Below are 15,447 nucleotides of genomic sequence, written 5' to 3'. Positions count from 1 at the left end.
AGCTGTTCTTGTATTTATCCCCAGACAAAATAATACAGCTAAAATTTAGAGGTTTTTCTAATGACGCTCTTTCAGTGATGCACTTAATCACACAGAGTTCCAGTCACACATAGCTCTAGGCATACGTGTTAGCCCCACTGAAATCAATGTATATAACCATATACTTAAAGTTAAGCTGGTACTTAAAACATTTTTCCAAGCTGGAGCCTAAGTGCTGATGGATTACCTAGTTAGCTATGAATTGCATGGTTGTATCTAGTTTTGGCTACTGGCTCGTAAACAGTTATCCATTCTGTTGGAAGCAAACTTATAATCACTGTTATTCATGTAATACAATAGATCCTTCTGCCACCCCACATGTGTATACTGTGAAACAAAAGTTTTCTGTTCAAAGGGGGTTTGCAGTCAACTAATCAAAGGCTGCTTATGTTCTTCTTAGCTGAAAACTGTACTGAAAAAAACTATCACACTTTGGTATACCTTGAAGACCAAAATTTGGGAAGTCTTCACAGAGGCTGCGGGGACTAGCCTGTCCCAGTAAAAGGCAGACAAACCTCTAGCCCTATGCTTTGAGTGACAGACTTCATCAAGCACGGCAGATGTCAGGACTCCTGCACCTATTGTGCTTCACTGATGGGCAGCAGAACTGGGCCAGAGCTATTCTTAATAGCCCTGGTGGCACTGCCCACTACCCAGGCATTTCTTTTTTGGGCCAAGGGCCAAACAGATACCCTTTGCGATATGTGTGCAGTCAGGATATGGCTGAAGTAAAAAGCCATTAAAAACCTCACACACACAGAGGATATTTCTTGTTGTGGAACTAAAGCATCACCTTAAAACCATGTGAATCAGTCAGGCAGTGGCAGGGGAGAAAAAGCACATTGTCAGTTTAAATCAGTTAGTGATATTCGATAGGGAAACAGAGAACCTTATTCCATTTTAAAGAGTCTTCGTTAAAGTATCTTGCCCTTCTGCTGTATGCATATAAGTGGCAGTACTGATATGCAACAGTAATGTCAGCAGGTAAATTGAGTGTTAATGTTCCTGTTAATGTGGCTGAGCGTGCCCCCTAAAAAAAAGGAGATGTTTACAAAAACCTGATGGGTCTGACGTGAGCAGAGTGATGAGTCAGGAAAAAAAAAAAAAAACAACTTACTGCAAGTGCTCATTTGACAGCAAAGGATTTTGTGGTATACCTCAATAAGACATTTAAAATTTCACTCATAATTTTATGAAATGTCTCTCATTTAAGTTGTCAAAGCCTGACAGGCTTGTTAACAGCATCAAGGGGTGAATGGTCCTTCATCTTCTTGCTCTTGCTCAACTGAATGATCGATGAACAAACTGAAACTGACAGCTGCGGCAAAGATACCAAGAATTAAAAGAGTTCCAGAAGATGTTTCTGCTCCTCCCTGTCTAATTCAGTGTAAAGAATTTGATATTCTGTTCAAGAACAATTTGAAAAAAAGAAGAACAGCAGTAGCTTAAATCCTGGCCTTAAGTCCAGCTCTTTTGCCCACTCCAGTAAGGACAATAGACTGTGATTAGGCAGGGCAACTTGTGAGACTGGAGTCCATTAGTTATCTTCTGTTTTCAGGTGCCTACTTCCACCATGAACCAAGGAGCTGAGAACCTACCAAAGGAATAAACATGAAAGGTTGTTAGAGTGTCCCCAGGATTTACACATTGTCTTGAAAAATTTGACCCTAAGAACAGCAAAATCAAGCATTTTTCTTAATAATGTCCTCCATTAAAATGTCAGTATTTTGGGGGTGATGTTAGCTATCACTTGAACTTAATGACTTCAGTCTATAACTAAGTGTTCCTGAAATTTCTATTAAAAAAAAAAAAAAGGGTGATGCATAAGAATTACTGTGGTTTTTCACTGCATAACAATGCTTGCTGAAAGACAAGTTTTACCAGATGTACTTGAAACCTCATTCTAAGAGTTAACAAGGGAACCGAAGCATGTCACTTAAATAAATGACCATGCAGATTGGCTAAGTTTTGAGCATTAGGTCAACATTATAACAAACCTGGTGGATGACATGCAGACCAAGAATGATTCCAGTCTCAGGATGTGTAATACACTGGAGGGGGACACACAAAGGGGCATGGGGACACTCAAAGGGGCGTGGGGACACCCTGCATAGCCTGCTCAGGGACAGCTGAGAGACCAGCAGAAAGCCAGACATCATTAAAGTAGTGATTCCTTAGAAGTTATTCAGCTCTCTCCTATCAAGCCATCAAAGTCTACAGGTCTGCATGAGGCAGAGCACCACCAACAGGTGGAGGGACCACATGCTTCCCCTTTGCTCAGCACTGGTGAGACACATCCTGGAGTCCTGTTCTGGGCTTCCTGGTACAAGCAAGACAAGCACTTACTGAAAGCAGATCCAGTGAAGGACCACAAAGATGATTAAGGGTTTGAAGCATCTGACATATAAGAGAGAATGAGAGCTGGGACTGTTCAGCCTGGACAAGGCTCCAGGGGATCATACCAATGTGTAAAACACCTGATGGGAAACTGCATGGAAGCTAGAGCCAGACTCTTCTCAGTAGTGCCCAGCGACAGGAAAAGAGGTAATGGGCACAAATTGAAATGTAGGAAATTCTTTCTAAACATAAGAAAAACCTTTTTTTTTTACTGTGAGGATGATCAAACACTGGAAAAAGTTGCCAGAGAGGATGTGGAGTTTCCCTTCTTGGAGATAATGGACCTCAACAGACACAGTCCTGAGGACTAGGATTGAGTTCAAGTTTCCCCCTGCTTTGAGGAGGGAGGTTGGAGTAGATAATCTCCAGAGGTCCCCTCCCACTTCAGCCATTCTGTGATTCTGTGACAGCCCCATCCTCATTTACACCTTGCAGATATTGGTATACTGAATGTTTGTTATTTCTCTTCTATAAAGGGCGCGGCGCTGTCACCGCCGAGGCCCGGGTTCGATTCCCGGTCAGGGACACTCCCGGGCAGGTGGAGTTCGTTAGCCCTTAAAAAGGCAATCCATCTACGTCCTAAGGACCTCGCTGCCACCGTCCAAGCTCGCTTGGCCCCAGCAGATGAACCTTAGGATTAAAGGGTGGGCTCAGTTCCGCGCACACTGTGTCTCACCTAAAAAATCCAATGCGCAGGCTGGAAGGTGTAAAGACCTTCCCCGGATCTTCGCTCGCAAAAACTGGCCATTATTGTTATTTCTCTTCTAGGAATGGCATATATAATCAGTGTTTTTTACAGAATATGCATCAGTTTATTGTAATTTCCTTGACATACAAGCTGAATTTACAACTTTATTGCTGTCCTTATTTTTCCTGTTTCTTACTTCCACTTTGCAGAGTGCTCTCTAATGAACAAGGTCTATAGAGTACCTCACACAATGAGAAAAGGCAAAAACCGATTACCCTTTATTGAGAAAGAGCTATTTTTAAAGCTGCATTTGTTACTTAGTTCTGTTGAGTCAGCAAAAAGCCTTTCTTACTTTCTTACAGAGTGTGCATACCATGATGTCCTTTGTAAGTGTGCAGTATTTAAGGTCTGGTGTTACTATCCCAGAGTTAACAACTCCACATGGTGCCACTGTCCCATGAGAAACTAAGAGATATAAAGACACTTTCAGGAGCTGCAGTTCTCTCCTATTTCATAAGGTCAGCCATCCATCTCTGGCTATCACCAATAGTGGCTATTTCTTTTGTGCCTCTTCCTGTTCCTTCTGTATCTGCATACAGTGCAAAAGAGTAGTTTCCTACTCTCCACTGTCTTGTTTACTACGGTTAGATGCTATTTTTAAGTGTAGTGGTAGGTCTCAAATCAAATATGTATCTGTTTCCCCTACACTTTTAGGACTTGGGATAATCCATGGGCTGCACATTTAATGCTTCAGTTCTGATTCAAATGTTCCCTTGAACCAATCTCTTTTTCCATGTCCCCCAGGGTGGATCACAGTTGTATAAAACTGCAACGCTGCCAAAAATGGGAAACCTCATGTCAGTTCCGAAAAACTTGCATGGCTGCTACACAGACGTCTCAGCTACCTCCCAGATAAAAATCTCACTGAACTTCAGACAGAACTCGAAGTAACATTGACACTTACGCTTGGAAATAAGAGGGTGGCACAGACAGCAGGGAAGAGACAAGTGCTCGTGAAAGACTTCAAAATGGAGGTAATTCACTCTTGCTGACGGGAAGGCCTTGAGGAACTCAAACTAAAAATTATTGCACTGTTGCAAGAATGAGAGAAAAATCACTTATTATTACGAAAACACCACAGGGCCATTCAAGCTCCTTGAAAGCTTTTCTGAAAACATACCTTCCGTGAAGTTACGGAGCTACAGAAATTTTTGTTGAAATTTTAATTTTCCCTACTGTGTTACCTGTTATTTAATGTCTATCATTATGGATATTCATATATAAATGTAAGCGTAAACAAAAATATGTGTATGTGTGTGTATGTATGCAAGAATATAACCGTACGAGCATATGTTTGTTTATTTGCATCCTGTGTGTGTACAACTACTATAGCAAAATTATTTAGATGCAGAACTGGTTTGCAATCCATTAATTTTTGCCTCCTTTCTGCACTTGTTATACCAGTACCAATTAGTTTACAGGGATTATTTGTAGAGCTAGTCAGTGGCAGTGGTCCCCAAATGAGATGGCAGTGAGCTCAAAAATAATTTTAAGCCAATATTTAGCCAGAGCTGTATACTAAAATAAACATAGGGCATGTGTATTTGTGTTTGGGGCTCATCCTGCCCTTCATTGCTGCCCAGCTACTAAGTAAACAGTCCTCAACCCTTATCCCAGCGTGAATCAGGATGTTTGGGAGCAAGGGGGCAGGGTGCTGTTTGGCACATCAGATGCATTTAACAACAAGCCACCCGTGCTGTCTGCCAGTGCTTGATGCTGATTATGAGCATCTATGTTGGGAACTGGAGACATGGCCACATAGGAAAATTGGGGCTCAGCCCCTCTGGGCAGTGATGCCCCACCTGTTTGCGAGAACCACACTGCTCCATCCAAGGCTTTGGGGTGGCATAGGGCTGAAACACACCTGGGAGCATCACTCACTGGTGGGCAGAGGATCAAACAGGTCACTGAGTCCTCTTCAGCCCGCTCAGTGCATGTGCTGAAGTTAGTCACTACCAGTAGCTGCTATATTTATAGAGGTATGTCGCAAGTTTGACGTAAAATATGATTTGTTTTTTCCATACAGCAGGGCAAAGGTGCCTTTCTCCTCCCCTTTTTCAGTTTTTGGATAAACCCTTGCTTGTTTTCACAGGAACATTAGCTCAAATCTGCTGCTACTGTGCACAGCCGATAAAACTATTGCTTGGAAAGACCATATGTCACATGGAACTACTCAAGAGGCATAAAGCCTAGCTTTTTGTCGATCCTTTAAAGATGCGATTTTATGCTCAGTTAAAATGGAAAAGAGCATTATGTTTAAAGATAAAGCCATTTACTGTGCAACCACTTTGCTAAATTCTGTCACCAAATTACTTGTTAGTAAGACATTTGGACTGAAAAAAAAAAAAAGTTGTTACACATCTCTTTTTCCTTGTTTATCCGTTGCTATGACAATGGTAATGACAATATCACCATAGACAAGAACTAAAATCTTTTACTAGAGACAAGAAAATACAAAATCAGGTCTGAGGAGAAAGTTCGTTTGTTAATATACTTCTTGCTACTCTCTTAGACCCAGGTAGTTCAGGGTCCTTGCAGGTTGTTTCTGTTTGGAGAACAAACGGATAAGGGAGTGAATTGAGCTTTTTAATGTGCTTCTGTTTGTTTAGAAAGAATGTACACAATGTCCCGTTACTCTGGGCAAAGCGGGAGTCAAAACAATAGGCAGTGTTTTCTCTTTTCACACTTTCAAGCTTCTTTTGAGCCACAACTCGAGTTATCTCTCTCTTACATTTCTCTCAGGGTCAGGCTACAAGGGTTTTCCTTGCTGGCTCTGGTGTCTCCTTGCTACTCCCTATGTCTGTTTCTCTGATGTTTCTGCTGTCACTTTCTGAATTGCTTCGTTTCATCATATGCCACCTTGTCCCCAGCCTTTGCAGTTAGATCCTGGAGAAATGCCTCAGCCCCCACAGTTCAGCACTGCTAGGCATGTGTGGTGCAGTATGTAGGGTGCGGTATGTTATGGTGTGGCTCCTGGAGTCTCAATGAGTATGTCCCAAAAAGAAGGCAGTTCTTTTCCTGGGGAAAGGAAGCTTTCTCACCCACCATCTTCAGTGAAGTTTCATGGCTGACTTTCAGCATAACACCGAATTTATTTCCAACAATGTATTTTTGCTCCCTGTCAGATCAGTTTCTCTACAGTAGTGCTGTAAGGTGGGGGAGCAGAAAATATGTTACTATTTCCTAACAAAACAGCCTCTGATGCAACTATAATAAAGTTGTGAAAAAGTCCTAGAGGAGTTAAACAGATTTGACAGCATTTAATTTCCATAAATTTAGGGCCTGATCCTGCTTTCCTTTTGCTAATGAGTACTAGAGGGAGATAATGCATGAGCTTTTCACACAAACTAAAGACAGAAATAATGGCCCAGCTCAGCAAGGAAAGACAGGCATGGGATTGAGCTGTTGGGACATATTTATGGCCAATAGAGGTAACTCCAGTGTTCCTGCTATGGATTAGACCCGTCTCTGCTGTGGTCAACAGGTCTCCTGTCCAGACCTCACTGAGTTATACAGATAATGCTTCTGGCAGCAGCTTTGCTGCTGGCCCTCAGGGCTTTGCTCTTCAGTTGACACAGAAGTTGAATATTACATAATGTCTGCTCAGGCAGGGAAAGATCTTTGACCTTGAACAGCAAAAACTCATAATAGTTGCGTTTTCATTTTGCTATTAAGGAAACAGACTCAAGGAATTTTTATTTACCTCAGGTTTATGCCACAGCATGGCCCATTCGACACATAAGGAAGTTTCTTCCAGTTGTTCTCAGAAAAGACACATCTCTGTATCCTTACACTGACCTTTTGCTGGCTGCGAGGAAACAGTCAGTCTCCGTCAGAATAAAGCTCGGTGTTGAAGATAACCCGTCAACATTTTTGGAACCAGTGTGAACTCAGTGTCAGCACTTGCAATACAAATCTAGCTGGGATGTTTTTGATGACATAAGAAGAGCACTGGAACTGGACTGAAAGCATTAAGCCACAGCCTCAGGACCATGCTCTAAATGTAAGGAGATTACCTTATGAGGCCATTTTGTCTCAATCTCTCCTTTTGGATGTGTTCCACTTTGCTCACAATGCTTGCATATCCACTGAGTCAGAGAGCACGAGAATAACTCTTCAGTGAAGGGCTTAGGGCACTTGCTGGAAAGGGTTCCAGCACAGACTGAAGTGCTTCAATAAGGCAGAACAGTGTCAGCAGGAGCAACAAGCCATTTTCAACTCCATAGTACTTTCTGGACTGCTTAGCCACACTACTGGAGAAGACACAGCATTTCAGGTAATAGATACCCCTATCCCTTCACTCTAGCTGAGACCACTGGCCATGAGGTAGATGGGTACAGTCTCATCCTGTCCTTTCCTGCCCAGCCACCACATGTGCATCCAGCTCTTTTCCAGTGTGAGCTGTTAAGAGCTCTGTGGCCCTGGGCTACTGCAGACACCGCCCAGTGAGGTTCCAGTCTGCAGCAGTGCTGCTACCACACAGGTCACTGCACCCTCCTGCCTGCCTCCTGCCTCCTGCCTGCGCTCTTCCTTCTTAACTGTTTTGCTCTGTTTATGGCACCTGGATTAAGGCTGTCATGTACCTTGGCAGGCAGTTTCTCCCAGTCCTAACCTGACTGGTAGTACTCGACTGAGAGAATTCATGCATAAGGTCAGGATCTCCTTTGCGTCATCAGCAAACAAGATGTCAGAATTAGTCTGAAGATCCACCACATATAAAGAGGCCAGATAGGTGCTTTATTCCTTCCTTCACCTTTACACACTCCTCCCTTTCAGACAGGAACACCATTTGCTGCTAAAGTAACGTTCACAGCAGTTAAGCATCCTTTTTATCAACAAACTGACCTGCCACTTGCCTCTGTAACTCCATCATTCCACGCAAGCAATCCTACCCTCAGCTTTGTTAGGAGTGATCCAGGTTTTTATTCACTGATCTATTCTGAGTTTTACTCTTGCTGATCTGGTAATCAAGCAGCTTTTTGATGAGAATCAGTACTCCTGACACTCAGCTAAAGCTACCTCTGTTTAACCAACAGGCCAAAAGCCTTCTGAATCAAAGCCTGTGACTCCTAAAAACATTAGGTTAGACTGCATAAACTGTTTGTTGTCAATAGCTATAGTCATGCGTATATTTGGAAGTAAAGTATTAACTTATTCCTGTGGGAAAGGAAAACTCTGATTTGATGATAGCATTTTACACTCTCTAAATACAAGGAAAGGTACAGCAAAATCAACTCCATGTTCTGTTGCTTAGCTGTTATTCCTGACTAAAAATGTTTCCTCAAAAAGTCACTGGAAAGTTTTTTCTGGTCCAATATGCCTAAAATAATTACTGTGTTGAAAAACTGACATCATCTGCTTGTGACCTGTTTTGTTGCCTACAACCTTCTAAAGATCATTAGCAAAAGTCCTAGAAACCCCAGAAAAAATGTGGCACATTTTTTCTCTCCTTTTTCAGAACAGTTCCATTATGCCACTTTTGAAGGCTTTGATATTTTGTTCCTAATCCTGATTTAGAAGCATCTGCTAATAAATTGACAGGTTGTGACACCTCCCCATAATTTTAGAGCTTTTTCACCTTAGATTCTGAGTGCTGCTTTTATGGTTTCAGAAGGCTTTTTATTCACAGAGCTTCCATCTTGAGTAGCTCTTTAAATGGGGCTGTGAAGACAGCTATGTTTCATATACATTTTTCTGGAACTGAATTCAATGTTGCCTATAAAATTACAATTCCTCTGTCTTCAGCAGGTTTCATTCTGCAATGGTTAGCTTTAGACTTCTGTGATTTCTCATCTTGCTAGCATCAAATATATTTAAAATACTTACATAAGGAGCTTATTTTTATTGGTTGCACTTGAAATTCATCCTCTTCGGTGTGTTACCCTCTTTCATTACATACCTAATAAATCCAGGCTCATCATTTGCTCTGTGTTGTGCCCAGTGTGTTCACTGGGAATAGAAGGTTTGAATATCTGCCTCTAGCAAATGGGAAATCAGTTGTAGTTAGAGCCTTCTTATTACTCCTTAACATTTGCATCATGGCATTAATCAGACACCCTGGTGACTGAAGCCCTGTTTAGTTTGGATCTGTGCATATCTATACTAAGAAGTGACCATGTACTGTAAATAATTCACGGGAGATGAAATAATGCTTTGCTAGATGTAGCTTGCCAGTAATACAGTTTTGCTTGGTCTAAGATGGGAAGCCCTGCACATCTTCTGTCTCCGGTAATGTGTCATTACAGTGAGGGGTTTTTTCTTACCTTTGCTTTGCAGATTCCTGCTCTACGGCTTATGTCTGTGAAAGGTAACCAGACAAGCAAGCCTACTGTCAGCCTGTGGGTATAAACTGGTCACACAAGTATTAATATTTGCTTCAGCCACAAATTAAAAAAAAAAAAAAAGAAGTAGAAAACCACTATTTTAAAGACTGGACACACTGTCCTTATGAAAATCATTGTTTTAAACTTTAAAATATTTTTTTTTCCCTGTGAAATAACAAAAGACAATGAGTGAGAACACTAAGCAAGAATGGTCCAGATCAAACACTTCAAGCAAAAATGGTGGGCACAGACAGGGTCTGGCTTTGGTTCTGCACTAACAGTGCTTGAACCTGGGTAACCAAAGGAGTTAATCCATTAAGCCCAATCCATTGATTCTTTCCTAGGGCTCACTGAGACTTACCTGATGTCCAAAAGCCTCAAATCTGTGCTAGACATATGTCTTTTCCTTGGTCTTTTCCCCAGGTGCACCTACAAGGATGGAAATGGAAGCCTCTTTTCTGGGACAACCAGACCTCCACATGGCCTCCAAACCACTAATGAGAGACAGCAACCATTCAGACACATTTCACCAGGGGGCTGCTTGCAGGGGGAAGCCTGGAAAGTCAGGCAGATCACGCATTGCTTTTAAAATCCAGACATGATAAGAAGTAGAGGAATCTCTTTCTATCAAAGATTGCTGGTGATATAGTTTAGGGTAGGGAGGGGGGAAATAATTATTTTTTCACAAAATTTCTTGTTTATAAATGCAAATACTGGGCATTTTAAAAAACTGAATGTTATTCTGAAGGCTAATTTAAAATGTTATTTTAATGGCAAAGTTTTATCCAGACCTTTTCCTACTATGTCTTCACATATTCATATATAGTTGATGCTGTGGGTATTATTATTACTTATGTGATAATAGGACAGTTGAAAAAGGGTTTAATTTTACTGTCATATCACTAAGGATTCCTGCTATCTGGAACCAAAACAATTGTAATACTCATACGTCTCCTATTTATGTTGTAATGAAATAATATTGACAACTTGAGCATTACAATACAAACAGAAGGCACTCTGTACTAAGAAAGAAGACACTTATACTAAATGGAGATCATTATCTGTCACTACTAGTAACCCTTAGATAGAAATTACTCAATAATTTTTTTAGAAGAACACTTTTTAAAAAATGTAAATAAAAAAGAGACATGAAAAAAAAATCCTTCTCATCTCTGAATTAGGCTTTCAAAAATGTTAATTATTTTCCTTTTTCAAAAATTAAAACAAAAAAGAAATCACAACCAAACACCTGAACTATTTCCATTGAAAGATAAAACCTGAACTTCCTCCGGCTGCAAAGACTACAAAGACTTTCAGGACCATGTTGCTGATTTTGCTACCAACCAATGTGGTGTTTGGGTGTTTTTTTGGTAGGACATGGCATAATAGTTAATATTCTTATTACTTCCTCTTTTAATTACGTACCAGGACAAATTCTGCATTTATTATGCATTATGTGCTTGTGCTAGCTCATGGGAATTTTTGGGATACTCTACATCATAAAATTGGAACAGACTATGCAGGCTCCTATCTATTTCATCTTACTTTCCCTTTTTTTAATGACTTACATCTAAAGAATCAAACTTAAAAACACCCCAATATGGTGAGCTCTCGTTTGTTTGTTTGTTTGTTTGTTTGTTTGTTTGTTTTCACTTTTCTCACACCTAAACTACTGGGCAAAGACTTCAACGGTAAAATCCATTGTTTCAGACCTGTAGTGAACTCCCTTCCAAAGCACCAGTATGGATCAATTCTACCACACTCTAAGCCAGAGAACTTGCATAAGTTTTAGAAGAAGCTGAGAAGTTGTTCCTTGCTTCAATTTCTACTACACTTTTATGCAGCGTATAGGTTATTTATGTTATTTGTTCTGACACTTCATTTAATTATTGCGCTTTCTTTCTTTTCTTTCCTAAAGCTTCACAAAGGGTTGTTTGACCTTGTATGGTACTCACCACTCAAGAGTGGTATGTGAGAGGGAACAGCTATATCATATTCTGTGTATAGAAGGGGAATTCTGTTTCGGTGACTGTTGTGACTGTTGACAAACACTGACAAGGGCAGCCTTAACCAGTTAACCTTTTGCAAAGTTATGCCAAACCAATTACAGAAGTCTCACATGAAGCATTCATCTTCAGCCTCCCAGTTGCCAAATACACCAGATTTTTTTTCCCGCAGTATTTTCTTAAACAAGCACACCATTTGGGTGCAGGATAACTCACTCGTGTATCTTGATGTTCTGCACACCCTTGATTTCCTCCTCTCACCACCTACAACTGTTTCCTCAATGCCAACACATTTTAGATAAGATCTGTGGTTGATGACTGAAAAAAACCCAACCTCCAGTTGCTATTTATGATATGATTAGACAGGTCAAGTTTAATTTCAGCATCGTGCATGAATCTGTTATCCAATCATCCTAATGATACATTACTCAAACCAGCAGTGGGGCTGAGGATGGAAAGAAAACCTTGATTGTATGTTGTCTGCCAATGATTGGAGTTTGTTATGAAAGAACACCAACGCAATTGTCATTGGCTCTCTTTGCCAAAGGTAGGGAACGTTCATATTTTTCATTGTCATTGTGCCTGAAGCTGTGTGACAGATGAATAGAGGTATGCCAGAAAGAATGTAGCATTGTGGGGGGCGACTGCTTTTCCTCAGAGTTAAGGCAAGGGTACACTTAATCAAATTAACACCTTTAAGAAAATACCATCTTTCAGGTAGAAGATACTGCTCCTCAGCTGAATGTTACTGTCCAGATTACATAGTCCAGCCTGCTGAATCAAGAAATCACCAGTGGTGTTCTCAGGTAGCTTGTTTTGTTTTGCCATTTCATCAGTAGTTGCATGTGTCTGAAGAGATCCCATGTTTAGTGGAAGGTGCCTCCTTGCAGGGGCACAGCTTCCTGGATGGCACTCACGCTGTGCCGCACATCCTGCCAGGACCTGAGCATTTCCCAGCAAACACCCCTCCAGTCAGTAAGATGTACTCATTGATAAAGGAGGCAGCACTGCCAGATCAAAACAGCAACAGAGATGCAGAAACGGGTTGAATCAGTGCAGGCAGATCAAAACACCGACACAGCCATCACATCTACATGTTAAAATTTCTTGCAGGGAAGTGAAACACCTGGAGGAGGGATCTGTTTGCCTCTGTGTTTTTATAATGTCACTCGGGAGCTGCTCTGTATGTGGGTTTTGCCCCTTTGAGACTCTTTGGGATGCCTGTTATCCACGGGATAAAACCTCTTTCCCAAACCTGACTATAGGTAGAGGCAGCAGAATCAAAGCAGGAGTATTGAAACACTTGTGCTACAGTGAAACAGAGCCTTTGTGTGTAGCTGTCCTGTGACTGCAGCCCCCACTCCCACTTCCAGAATACCTCCATGCCCTTGAATGTGCCAAACACAAAATCTGGCACCGAAAGCTAACAGTCTCATAACTTCTGGGAAAACATAAATTAACAGATCACTTTTTTTTTTTTTTTTTTTTTTAAAATAAACTCCACTTATTCCGTTCTCCCCAGAGCCAAGCACTGTTGTATGGTCACATAAGAATAAAATACGCTCTCTCTTTTAAATCCCTCATCATTTCTGTCCTGAGGCTGTGCTGGCTATACAAACTCTGAGCTTCTGGCAGCATATTCCCTTGCCCACCCAGGCTCTACCCACAACAAACCGCACAGGCAATACATTTATGAGTAAAGCTCAGCCCTCAAGAACAGAAGAAAGAGTAACAGACAACTGCTGGCTCCAGGTAAGGATCTGCAGGGGCTCCATCCATGACCCTGAGCAAATCATACAACTGTAAAGGTTGGAAAAGACCACTAAGATCATGGAACCCACCTGTTACCACTCCAGCTTCCCCAGTGTTAAAACAGGCCCCAATATCCTATCCCAGACACCTGAACAAACCTACTCATCTTATAATACTTGTTCTGTACTTGTACTTTTACTTCTTATTTCATAGAATCATAGAATGGTTTGAGTTTGAAGGGAGCTTATAGATCATGGAGTTCCAACCCCTTTGCCATGGGCAGGGACACCTTCCACTAGACCAGGTTGCTCCAAGGCCCCTCTGACCTGGCCTTGAGCACTTCCAGGGATGGGTCATCTACAGCTTCTTTGGGCAACTTTTTGTTGTGCACCATCACCCTCATAGTAGAGAATTTCTTCCTAATATCCAATCTAAATCCACCCTCTTTCAGTTTTAAGCCATTCTCCCTTGTCCTGTCTCTGCATGTTGTTGTCAAAAGTCCCTCTTCAGCTTTCTTGCAGGCCTCCTTTAGGTACTAAAGGTGCTATAAAGGAAGGTGATATAAAGTCTCCCTGGAGCTTCCTCTCCCAGCTCTCTCAGTTTCTCCTCCTAGGTACAGTTCTCCATCCCTCAAGTCATCTTAGTGGCCCTCCTTTGGACTCACTTCAACAAGTCAGTATCCTCAGCCCATTCTCAGTTGTTTCAGCTACTAATGTTTAGCTACTAATACTTAATAATTTACTCTCCCTACAATACGTACCCACTACAATGCGGTAAAAACTGACTGGAAAAAAAAAAATGCATTAAATGTCTGAGCCTGTAACCTCTTTTGAGATGGGGAGAGAAAAACCTCGGGAAGCTGAGTAGAAATAGCAGAAATGTTCCACCGACTCCCTGGCCTCACCCCTTCCTCCCCTGACAACAAATACCTCCTCAACACACCAAGACTCCCGCCAAAATCCCCCCAAAATACTCCAAGTGAAACCTGTTCTGTTGTGTACTTGAAATCGCCGGCGGCAAGGAGGGGGCGTTTGGTTTCCAAAGAGGGACGTTTGGTGCGAGGAGGGGTTGCTTGGTGCTTGGAGGCTGAAGCGGAGCTTTCTCCGCAGACCTTATGGAAAAAGGAAGGAGGGGGAAGGAGGGCGAGGTATCCTGCCCGCCGCCCCCCCACCCCGCAGGCGGCGCTGGAGCGGCCGCCGGGCTCCCCCTGCGGGCGGCGGCGGCGCCGGGAGACCCGCGGGGATCGGGACACCTGAGCATCCCCGCGGCTCCGGCCCCTCCGCCTGGACGACGCTCCCTGATTCAGCGTCTGTAGTAGCAGTTGGAATAGCAGTAATAATAATAATGGCTATAATAATAAGGGTAATGATGATAATAATAGTAATACGGAATTCATCAGTAATCACTGCACGGACATCCGACTTTAAAAAGTCAAAAGGCTCTGGAATAGAGATAGCCGCCAGTACACGGGACCCGCTGGCTCAAACACAGCTCCCCCTGGGCAGCTGATAGATAATGTCCTCCTGCTGGCAAATTCGGATCTGCGTGAGCTTTGCGCGCCTGGGAAGTGCGGGACCGCGACTCTGCGGCCACGCTGCTGTTGAAGATAATGCATGGAAAAGGCCGACGTTCTGAGGTCTGCACCGTGCTGCCTCGTCAAGCCCTGGAAGCGAGCCGCCGCCCTCCAGCCTCACCTCAGCCAGCGCCGTGCAAAGGAGACGTGCGCGTTGCAGAAACAGGGGATCTGCGATCTGTGGTTCCTGTGGTAAAGAGCATCAGGAAGCTGCTGACCGTAGGAGTCGTCACAGTCAGAGGCATTACCGGGTGGTGAAAAGCTTAAAAAAAGCTTAAAAAAGCCTAGGCTTCATCTTACAGTATGTCTGCATTATAAATAAATGAAGGAAAGTTTAATTGTCTGTCACAGGCTGACAGTGAGGGTAGGCTAAGCCTCTGCAGTTTACTCTAGTCCCATTGGAGTGGGACCTCAAAGCATGCCTCAGAGGTTTCTGATTGATGAATTTCTGTTTATCAGTGAAACTCTGACTACTCACGCCTTGAAGAGTGGGCACTAGATCTGGAATTAACATGTGGAAGGGGCCTAAGAGCCAGTGAAATGTTTACCCCCTTTTTCTTCTCGTGTACTATCAAATCCTGCTCAGAGCAATGTCTGTGTTGCCTCAGA

General features: G+C 42.5%; 2 long non-coding RNA genes across 2 annotated transcripts in view; one reads left to right on the top strand and one right to left on the bottom strand.

Annotated features, from left to right (window-relative positions):
• The window catches only part of LOC126646918 (uncharacterized), a 55,078-nt gene extending 50,819 nt beyond the window's left edge, over window positions 1-4,259 (top strand). Inside the window, exon 3 of the long non-coding RNA XR_007630467.1 lies at window positions 3,929-4,259. This is a non-coding gene — a long non-coding RNA (uncharacterized LOC126646918). The remainder of the gene's footprint in view (window positions 1-3,928) is intronic.
• The window catches only part of LOC126639577 (uncharacterized), a 32,615-nt gene extending 18,252 nt beyond the window's left edge, over window positions 1-14,363 (bottom strand). Inside the window, exon 1 of the long non-coding RNA XR_007628840.1 lies at window positions 14,251-14,363. This is a non-coding gene — a long non-coding RNA (uncharacterized LOC126639577). The remainder of the gene's footprint in view (window positions 1-14,250) is intronic.
• Window positions 14,364-15,447: the final 1,084 nt, after the last annotated feature.

Source organism: Myiozetetes cayanensis, unplaced genomic scaffold (genome assembly GCF_022539395.1).
Source record: "Myiozetetes cayanensis isolate MyiCay16 unplaced genomic scaffold, myiCay2020 scf1, whole genome shotgun sequence".
Taxonomy (NCBI): domain Eukaryota; kingdom Metazoa; phylum Chordata; class Aves; order Passeriformes; family Tyrannidae; genus Myiozetetes; species Myiozetetes cayanensis.
The sequence above is the reverse complement of the archived record's forward strand: the minus strand, read 5'-3'. Positions and strand labels throughout refer to the sequence as shown.